Genomic DNA, 11,054 nt, shown 5'->3' with positions numbered 1-11,054 from the left:
GAACATAAGATATACAACAGGTACCTAGTAATGTGAGCAGTTAGAAACTCACAAAAACAGTTTGCCATACTCCTCCATAAAATGGAATATTGAGGAATCCAACACAGAGGGCAATGGACTGCTGCTGTGTGGATCTTTGATATTAGACCTTATTCCAATAAACACAGAACGGTAATGTTGCAAAGAGACAGTAGGAAATTATCCTCCAAGCCCCACATCACCTATATAAGAGCATGTTTGCAGAATACTCCACGTTCAAGGTGAGAGGAATCAGGTCCATGACCCTGTGCAGCCGATGAGACCTTGCCTTAGCTCTGTACTTTATGGCACAGATACCACTTTCAAAGTCACTTGTGAATAATTCTGCTTCACCATGATGACTATCTGCAATCTGCGAGGGTCAATGACACGGTCAAGATGGCTTGTGACCAGAATTTGCTACCCCCACAGTTGTACACTGAAGGCATTTCACGTGCATAGTGCTCTGATTACAGGTGATCATAGAACAACTTGTTCAACTTGTTCTGTGAAAGTGCTTGTTTAATGCAATGGCCCCTTAAAGGGCCTCACATTGCTCAGAAATGGAACCTGTGTGTTGGGAAAGAAAATGTGGTCTAGGCCCAAAACGTCGGCCATCCTGCTCCTCTGATGCTGCTTGGCCTGCTGTGTTCATCCAGCTCTATACCTTGTTATCTCAGATTCTCCAGCATCTGCAGTTCCTACTATCGCTGAAACTATTGTAGAAATAGGATGTGAGGTAGGAGAATATGTTGTGGTCAGTGGGTCACAGAGATTAGGGTGTTTTATTTGATAGTGGTGGGGGTGGGAAAATACCGAAATTGAAGGAATTCCAGAATCTTGAGGTACCAAACAGTGACCAAGTGACCAAGTAACCAAAAAGCAATCGGACGAAACCGGTTACTCTCAGTATCACAAGAATATAGAACTTACTGCCACGAGGCGGTTGAAGAAATTAGTACACATGCGTATAAAGGGAGGCTAGATAAGCACATAAGAGAAAAGAATAGAGTTGCACGAATGTCCTGATTTTGCACTGTTTCCTGTAGATAACATCCTTTTTTTGGTCGCTCCCACTGCAAGGTTGGAGCTCTCTGAAATCCGAGACAACAAGGTGCAGGGCTGGATGAACACAGCAGGCCTAGGAGCAGAAAGGCTGACGTTTCGGGCCTAAACCCTTCATCAGAAAAGGGGGAGGGGAAGGGGGTTCTGAAATAAATAGGGAGAGAGTGGGAGGCGGATAGAAGATGGATAGAGGAGAGGAAACAAACAGGTTGAAGAGGCGGGGACGGAGCCAGTAAAGGTGAGTGTAGTTTCCTCTCCTCTATCCATCTTCTATCCGCCTCCCACTCTCTCCCTATTTATTTCAGAACCCCCTCCCCCTGTTCTGATGAAGGGTCTAGGCCCGAAACGTCAGCCTTTCTGCTCCTATGATGCTGCTTGGCCTGCTGTGTTCATCCAGCCCTGCACCTTGTTGTCTCGGATTCTCCAGCATCTGCAGTTCCTACTCTCTCTGAAATCCGGCTGGGAGTTGGGGATCAGTCACGTGACGGCGGCGCTCCCGCCCTGTTGTTCTTTCCCTCCACGGCGAGTTGACCTTAAATGTTTTAAATAACGCACAATTTATGCAGCACAACGCTGTTTGCTCTCTTGTTTACCTTTTAGATTTTGTTTTGTTTTTGTGTGTGTGTGTGTGTGTCGCGGACACACCGCACCCAGAAAGCCCTTCGCGGCGTCCGCCCCGTCACGTGACGAAGGAGTTTATTTTAACCTCGAGCCAAAGGCGGCAAAAAAAAATACCCGGAGGGAGAAGGAGAGCTCGCGGCCGGCGGTAGCGGCGGTTAGTGCCTGACCCAGGGAGTGGTGTGTCTGCGTTATATACATCCATACACCCCCCTGGGTGGGGGGGAAACACATACACACCGACTGGAGGTGAGTTGTTGGGGACTGTATCACCAGTAAAAAATATTGTAGCAGTTGAGGTGCCCAGTCCTGTTCCGAGTGGCTCTGGACTTTCCCCTTAACGGGCCTGTCGCCGCTCACTGTGTGGGGCGAGGTGGTCTGTTACCCCCCACTCTCAGAAAGAGCAGGAGGGGAACCGTCTACATTCGGAATCCTGGATCGAAATCTGCTAATACTCTTAGTTCCCGTTTTGGGAGTTCCTTCCTCCCCGGTCGGCGGTAAAACCGCGTGGGTACCTGCTGATGGGTGGTTCCTGATGGTATGGAGCGGGGGGAATTGTTGGGAGGGGTGAGTCATCTGAAGTAATTACTCTTGACTCTAAGATTGATGTCTTGTGCTTCGTTGAGTATCCACCAGCACCAGGGCAGCCAAGACGTGGGCAAAGTTCTGGTCTATGGTTGTATATTAGATCGTGACACTTGGAGACAGAGGTAGGCTGTTGTCCTCGTGAAAGCGGTGAATTATTGGGGAATGGATCTGTGCCTCCACGAATGATGAATTTGTTAGCTGTTTAAACGGCATTTTTATTTATCCAGGGATAGAGATCTATTGTAGAGGGCTTTGGGATAGTTTGCGATCAGCCGTGACTGTATTTAATGATGGAGAAGGCTGAATGGTTTGTTTCTATTCCTAAACTCATTTAGGGGTTTGTTTGTTTTTTGAGGAGAAAATGCCGTGGAGGTTTTATTTTTGAATCCGAGCAAAGCTATCCTGCCAAATAGCGTGGATCGAGGTGCAGTGCAGGCAAATGTGATTGATGGGAAGCTTGGAAACTATTGGAGTAGAATGGATTGAAGAACTCCTATGGGAATGTTAGTTATGGTAGCTGAAGGAAACATTTGATCAGTTTCCATACATCACGCGACTGAAATCTCCTTTCTTTTTGTAAAATGACTTGCATATATAACAATGGTGCTTATGTGCAGTGTCTGGTGCAGTAGTAATATTAAATGTCAATCCTTAAATGAGTGCATGATCTGTGACCAAAACTAGTTTGTTTTTAGACAGGTTAGATAAGAATCATTTAGGTGCTGTCAGCGTATTGGAGTGTAGCAAGCCTACCAGTTGAGGATTAATGCCCTTCTTTCTTCCTGATTTTCACCTTTTTTTTTAAAGAAGGCTCTTCTGTCAAAATAGATAATATTCCATGGGAGACAGTTAAAGTTCTGTATAGTGTACAGATTCTGGCACATGACTAGTACAAAACATTTGTCTGCAGACTTTTTAAAGGAAAAAAGACTTGAGCCCCCTTTTTAAATGTTTAACCTTTGGAAGGTAAAGGTTAGTACTGTGAGCTGATCAGCTCATCAAGTAGTGTGATGGGGACAAAGCTGCTCTTATTCTGGCTGAACAATGTGCTGTCATCTCTACACCAACCCTTAATTTCTTTGACCTGTGTAGCATTTCAGCTTTTGTCAGCCATTCTAGTAGGCACTACGTGAAAAGCTGAGTAATTAGTGTCAAATTGCAGTACATTAGATCCGGGCTCTGAACTTAGTCGCTGCCACCTGGTACAAGATTGCCTGAAGCAATTTTGTGACCCTTCTGTTGATTATCTTTGGCTGAGTTCAAACCCAAGCCTGAGAAGTAGTACAGTGGTGTTCCAGTCCACTGGAGTATCCTTTAAAATGGTGCATTGAACCTATAAACTTTGGGGATGATTGCATAGTGCTTGAAATAAGGGCCATTCATCGATTTCAAACCGTACTAGTTTTTCAAAACCTGTTTTCTCAGCACAGAAAAGCCACTGATTAGTTTGTGAAAAGATGTGGAACTGAAATAAGTACATCTTTTCCCTGGCTTAATTTTAGAATACTGGCTTTCCTTGTTTGTAATCATTGCAATCTTGTTGATTTGATTATGGTGTATGATTTTCCTTGAATTTTTCCTACAGTTACATTTCAGACTTTACAGTAAAAGGTTGACTTATCATGGCCTATTTTGGTAGTTAGCTAGCATAATGTTTCCAAGGTGAGAAAACTGGTTGAAGTGTGCTTTTTAAAATCCAGGATGGACTTGATAAGCAGGAGCTCTGAACTTCATTTGGTAAATCTTGCCTTGAAATTCTCAAACATAATCATTTTCTGGGTTTCTCATGAAATCGTATAAAATGTCAATCATGCCCTAATAGTGTGTGGCTCTAGGTCAGAAGTTTCAGTTCATGACCTATTTTAGGATTTTAGTACTTCAACATTTCAAAAAGGTCATGGTGGATCTGATTGTATAATGGAGCAGGCTCATGTCCTAAAATAGGACGTGAGCCTGATCCACCATACAATCAGATCCACCATGACCATACCGAAATGTTAATTCACGTTCCTGCCTAACCTGAACCTGTTGCTCCCTTGCTTAACAAAAATCTGTCTACCTCTGATTTTAAAAATATTCAAGAACTCCCTTGCTGAAAAGGCAGTAGAAGGGGAGTTCTAAAGGTTCATTACCTCCTGAGAAAATGAAAAAAGCAGCCTTGTTGCTGTTTTTAAATGAGTGATCCTGATTTTAAAACAGTGACCCCCTAGTTTTAGATTCTCCCATGAGAGGAAGTCTCTTCACCCATTTCATCTATCCTGCCAAGACCATTCAGGATCTTGTGTTTCAATCAAGTCCCCTCAGGCTACTAAAATTCAGAGCATACAAGCTTAGTCTGTGTGATTTCTTTCTCATAAGACAACCCCTCATCCAAGATATTAGTCTACTAAAACTTCTGACCTGCTTCCAGCATATTTCCTTAAATAAGGTGACCAATATTGTGCTCAGTACTCCTGATGCAGTATTACTGGTGCCCTGCATAACTGAGGCACGACTTCCCTACTTTTGCATTCAATTCCCCTGTAATAAGTGATAACATTCTATTAGCTTTCCTAGCTACTTGCTGTACCTGCATACTAACCAGTAATTTATGCAAGAGGACATCCAGATTCCTCTGCATTATCAGAGGTATGGTAAAACGAAACCTCGGAGATGGCTGGCCAGCCATCTTTTCTACTGTTTGTCAAGGTGGTATAATTTTTTTTTTTTAAAGCAAAAGCATTTGGAATATTTTCTAGACTGTTCTAAAGTTGCTGTTTTTGACTGACTTGCTTAAACTTGTTTTATCTTCCTTCCTGTCACACCTCCAGTTCTAACAATGGCCACCAATATGAGGCACAGACGTGATGCCAGTAAACATCCTCAAACCATAAAGGTAAGTCCAAAATTGGGAGCAGCAACGCTGTATTGTAAAGAATCTACATAGATTCCAGGAAGACAGCTTGGCCTCTGGAAATGAAGGGTATTATGAAAATGCAAAATCCTGTGTTTTTTGATTAGCAAACCAATACAGTGAATATTAGTAGCAAGCTTCATTTTAGTTCACCTAAAATTTTGCCATTAGTTAAATTTAGATGTGCAATGAAAGACTGAAATTAAATGTAAACTTTCCAAAGGTCAATCTAGCATAACATGTACAAAACTTACAAAATATGTACCACTTCAAAGTTATTGTACTCCAGGTTCTGTTTTATAAGTGATGGTTAACTGCTGAAACAGCATTTGTTGGCATATATTCACCTTGAGAAAAATAACTAATCTGCATGGTTTAATCTTTAATAATGTCTGTAATCTATTGTGTAGCACTTTCCCACGCTTAGTAAGGTGTGTCCAGCACAGGAATCATAATCTGTATTGAAACAACTTTACCGTGGGAATTCTATTGCTACACGTACACAGTACAGTATAAATTATTTTCCCACGCTTGCAGTGTAATGCATGAGTACAACTTGCATCAATCCTAATCATGCCTTTAATCTACCTTTGTTAGTTTTTTTAATGGTGGAAGTTTAATTAATCATTAGGGAGAATTAATGAATTCCAACTTCGGTAAATAAAAGCTATTTGTACTAGGGTCAAGTAAAGTGGTAAACTCAGCCCTCAATCCAGAGCAGAATTGCTCAGTTAGCCCTCTTCAAGAGTTGGGGTTAATGTGCTGCAGTGTATGTCTTGGACCAGTGAAATCAGGTTTTGTACTCTGCTGATGTGAAGATTATTTTAATACAAGTTACGCTGGGGTTTTGTGAAATTTAGCTAGTTGAATGGAGGTTTTTATTTTAAAACCATTTGGAACTGTGATTCAATGGGGCATTAAATGTACAAGTGAAAGTAACAGGGATGAAATGAAGTAGGGTAGGAAGAGTTCTGGTGCAAATGGATCTGTTGGGCTAAATGGCCTAGCCTTGCACTTTAATTGCAATGTATTACTGTAAAGTAGAAAAGGATCAACTTCCATCATTTTAAGGTAAGTGTTCAGTTTTAAACCGGCTGAATTCATTGTAGTTTCCATTTTGCTAAGTGTTTAGTAGTCTGTTTAGTAGTGTTGCACTTCATGTAGAATTGTATGACTGGATTTTTTTCCCCCACAAGTTCAGTCCAAATGTAGGCCCGGCACAGTACCCACGTGGGTAGGGCAAGTAGGCAAGACCCAATATTACTTTAGCTGAAGATTAATCCACATCCTAGCTGTTGCCACAAATTTGATCCACATTGAGCTAACCAGCTTCACATGGGATCATAGTTGTTGTAGCAGCATACAATTTATGATTTGTGTATTGTAGTCTGAAACCGAATAGCAATGATGTCCAGTTTCTTTTCGTTACGTGGCTGACAGGAATCTCTTTAGTCCTTACAACTGAAGGGGTGGCATGGTGGCTCAGTGGTTAGCACTGGTGCATCACAGCACTGGGGATCTGGGTTCACTTTGAACCTTGGTTGACTGTCTGTGTGGATTTCCTCTGGGTGCTCCAGATTCCTCCTACAGTTCAGAGATGTGAGGGCTGGGTGGGTTAACCATGGGAAATGCAGGATTACAAGAATAGGGTAGGGGAGTGATTCTGGATGGGATGCTCTTCAAAGGATCAGTGTAGAGTCATTGGGCTGAATGGCCTGCTTCCCCACAGTAGGGATTCTGTGAACTCACCAATGACACATGTTGAAAGGATTTACAAATTGATCCTCCATCATGTTGCAAGCACACCTTGCCAGCCAGTTTGAGAGTAGGATTTGAGACTGAACCTTTTGGTCCAGAGGCAGGGATTCTATACCACATGACCTCTGGTTGGATTAGAGCAATACTAATTGCTTTTGGAATACTTTAAGTGTATTTTTGGTACATTTTGAGACTTGATTATAAATTTAGTTTAGTATTTGAAAACTTCATTTTTTGCCATGTTTTATTAAGTACGGCGTTTGGATGTACAGAGCCAACTGGCATATCATAGATTAACATTTAAACATATTGTGGTATACTGAAATAGACATCCTGTCACAGCTTGGTACCCTGCTCCTAAACATTTCACAGGAATGTAACCATACCGAGTTTGAAAAACAGTATTGTTATACACCTGGCCTACTTCCTATTTATTCTGTTCCTTTCCTGCGTGCTGTAACTTGCAGACATTTACAGAACAGAAAGAGGTCATTCAGCCCATCAGATGTTTAAACACACGACCACATAAATCACATATTTCAGCTTTTGATCCATTACCCTGGAGGACACGACAGTACAAATGAATATCCCAATACTGTTTAAATGTTGAGAATTTTTGATTCAACCACCCTTTCAGGCAGTGAGTACGAGCCTCTTATCACCAGCTGGGGGAAAGACACCCTTGCTAATGAAAAATGTGCTGACTGCATGTCATAATCTTTATATTTCTATCAAATCTTCCCTCAAGTTTCATTGTTCCAAGGAAAATGACACCAGTCTATCCAAACTTTCCTCCTAGCTCAAGCCCTCCAGCATCCTTGTAAATCCTGCGCCTTCCTCGGTAGTGCAGTTACATCCTTCCTACAATGTGGTGACCACAACTGCATGCATTACTCCAAATGTGGCCTCACCAGTATTTTGTTCAGTTCCAGCCTAACCTCCTTGCTCTTGTATTCTGTCTCGGTTGTTAAAGGCAATTATTCCATTTGCCAGTTCATCATCATCATCATCAAATCCCTACACGGTGGAAACAGCCCTTTTGGCACCACAAGTCCACGCTGACCCTCGGAGCATCCCACCCAGACCCATTCCCCTTTAACCCACCTAATCTACACATCCCTTAACACTATGGGCAATTTAGCATGGCCAATCCGCCTAGCCTGCACATGTTTGGACTGTGGGAGGAAACTGGAGCACCCGGAGGAAGCCCACGCAGACACGGGGAGAATGTGAAAACTTCACACACGGTCGCCAGAGGGTGGAATCGAACCCAGATCCCTGGCATTGTGAGGCAGCAGTGCTAACCACTGAGCTACTGTGCCACCATCTCTCTTCTCTACTATTTTCCAGGATCTGTGGATAAGTACACAAAGGTCCTGTGGTCTCCAGTACAGGGTCCTAACATTCATAGTGTAACTCCTTGCCTTGTTGGCACCCCTGCATTACCCCTACGTTCTGGTCAAACTGCATTTGGTACTGCTTTGCCCAACTGACCAGTCCATTGATAATCTGCTCACTATTTACCTCCATGCTAATTTTGCATCATCCACGAACTTCTGATCATAACCCCATGTGTTTACGTCCATATTGTATGCCACAAACAGCAAGGGCCTCACAGTGCAGAAACCCTGAAACAGACTTCCAGTCATACATCCCTCTACCATCAGCGTTTGCTTCCTGCCTCTCAGCCAGTGTTGAATCCAACATGCCACTTTGCCTTGGATCTTATGGGTTCTTACTTTGACCAGTCTGCCCTGGAAGCTGTTATCAAAAGCCTTGGTAAATTCCATGTTCCCTCATCACCGATCCTGGTTACCTCAAAAAAAAAAAAAAAAAAAAAAAAAAAAATTCAAATCTGTCAAATACAACCTTCCATTAAAAAATGAAACTGACCATTTCTGATGAATCCATGTCTCTAAGTGCAGATGTAATCTGTGTCTCAGCAATCTTTCTTATAACTTTAACATTGCAGAGATTAGACTGACCTGTAACTTCCTGGAATATTCCTCTTGTGTTCAACCTCATGAATATGACGGTCAGTCAAATCCAATGAGGAACTTGGGAGAAATGCACATAATGGGTTTAAGGGGGAGCTGGACAACCACTGAAGGGAGAAAGAAATAGGATGTAAAGGTAGTGTTGGGCAAAATAGGTTTGGAGGAGGCTTGTGTGGAACATTAATGTCAGCATTGATCATTTAGGTTGATAGATCTGTTCTGCTATGTACTTGATGTGCTGATATATTTTTTTAAAACTCATCCTGTTGGGATGTGTTATGACCACCTTGGTGGCAGGTGGGATTTCATCAAGAGGTAGGGACGCTACCTGTGCCGCAGACCTCAATTGATGTGCTGATTTTAATTACAACCTGTTAAAGGATCTTAAGTGCAAAGTGGCTGCCCCATTTGCTTACTAAGTACGGACAGTCCTCAGGTTGCAAATGGGTTCAGTTTTTAAGTCCGTTTACAAGTTGATCTGTACCCAAGTTGGAAAGCTCTGCAGGACAATAACAAGTAGCCATTCACAAGTACGAGAAATGTTTGTCGATTTTGTAAAGTGTTACTCCTGTATGAGATAGTGCTGCAAGTTAGGTGTTCAGAAACTGGGGACTCTGCTGTATTAGGTCTGTAGCATTTCCTGAGATGTGAACCCTTTGCAATACAGTAGGTACAAGTTTCCTTGTTGAAATATTAAGTAATTTTAGTAGAAACTAAGTGGAATTTTGGTGTCTCCTTATTTTTCCACCACCTTTCCACTGTGTGAACAAGGAATTTGTGCTTGTCAGGCTGTAGTGGCAAAGTTGCACTCATCAATAAAGTGAGCCTTTCAAATAACTAGTGAGAAGTAGGAGAAGATGTACAATTAAACATGACTTCATTTATCTAAGTTCTGCAAACATTCTCTCTATGATATAGACTTTTGAATACAGTCTTCAAACTTAATTGTTAATATTTTTAATTTCCTTCCCATCTCCATTCAGAGTTTCTTTACGAGCGGAGCTATAAGTAACACAACAGTGAGACGAACTTTACAAGTGATTCAGCCGCTTGCTACTTCAGATCAACTTGTTGGCAGGCTAAATGAGGTAAATGTTATTTAAATTTCCACCACTTGCCTTGTTCAGGTTTGGTGGGTTAATTGTTCAGCTGGTTTAGTAGTTGATGTAATTGAGTGCTTTTTTTTTTTTTTTTTTTTTTTTTTTTTTGAAGAAAAATGATCTGAAGGAGAATTTTTGGAATACAAAACTGCTAATTATCACCTGTTTGTTTAAATTGAGCTTGCCCAGATCAAAAGGGGAAGTGTGCAATGAACTTTGAAATCTTAATAATTTAGTTTGCATAAGTATAAATGCACAATCATTTCACTTTTACATCCCATGAAATTTTTTTAAATTAAAAATTCTCCAATTTCAGTACAACTTTTCTTGAAGCTACGGATTCATGTTAGATGTGGCTGAACTGTGCCAATGACTTTGCAGCATCTAAAGTACTGATTGAGCATAGCTAGGCTCAGTAACTCCATCTTGAAGAATGTCACAGGCTGTTAAAGTATGTGACTAACTTTTAACATTAAATGAGATTTAAAGCTTTCTTGCAGTGCTTCCCAAAATTTCAATCCTTACGAGCCCCCAATTGTTTGATTGAAAATGGTCAAACCCCCAAGTCAGAGCAACAGTGTTACAATAACCTTAACTAGTGTACTCCATGTTAAAACAGCAGTATAAAAACCTTCATTATTGTAATCTCCATTAAAATGAAACAATGCAGCATTTGCAAAAACCTTGCTACTGTGAATAAATTTATTTGGGAAAACCAGTGCCCTTTTAAGAGACATGGGCATGCATGCTGTGACAAAATCTGGCTGAGTATTTGATAATCCATGTTTCAATTGGATTAAAGGCTGACTTGGTTTACATCAAATCTCAATATTGATGTGCTGTCTGCAAGGTTTTGTAAATGCATACTGGCTACAGGATGTTAGGCTGGTCACTCTTTGTCAAAACAGATTTCTGTTGGACATACTGTAGAAAATGTTTTTGTAAATTTTGAGCCTGTGAAACGTTAATGAAGTGCTTGATTTCAATTGCATACAAATCCAGCCATTCTGGCTGATA

The 11,054-nt window shown here is 41.4% G+C and overlaps 1 non-coding gene across 1 annotated transcript; it reads left to right on the top strand.

The window, feature by feature from the left end:
• Nucleotides 1-1,481: 1,481 nt before the first annotated feature.
• Nucleotides 1,482-10,025, top strand: LOC109916523. The gene is made up of 3 exons (XR_007264836.1): nucleotides 1,482-1,950; nucleotides 5,100-5,164; nucleotides 9,921-10,025. It is a non-coding gene; the product is annotated as a geminin DNA replication inhibitor (transcript).
• Nucleotides 10,026-11,054: the final 1,029 nt, after the last annotated feature.

Source organism: Rhincodon typus, chromosome 2 (genome assembly GCF_021869965.1).
Source record: "Rhincodon typus isolate 14 chromosome 2, sRhiTyp1.1, whole genome shotgun sequence".
NCBI classification, from domain to species: Eukaryota; Metazoa; Chordata; class Chondrichthyes; order Orectolobiformes; family Rhincodontidae; genus Rhincodon; species Rhincodon typus.
Note: the sequence above shows the minus strand (reverse complement) of the source record. Positions and strands in the feature narration are given on the sequence as shown.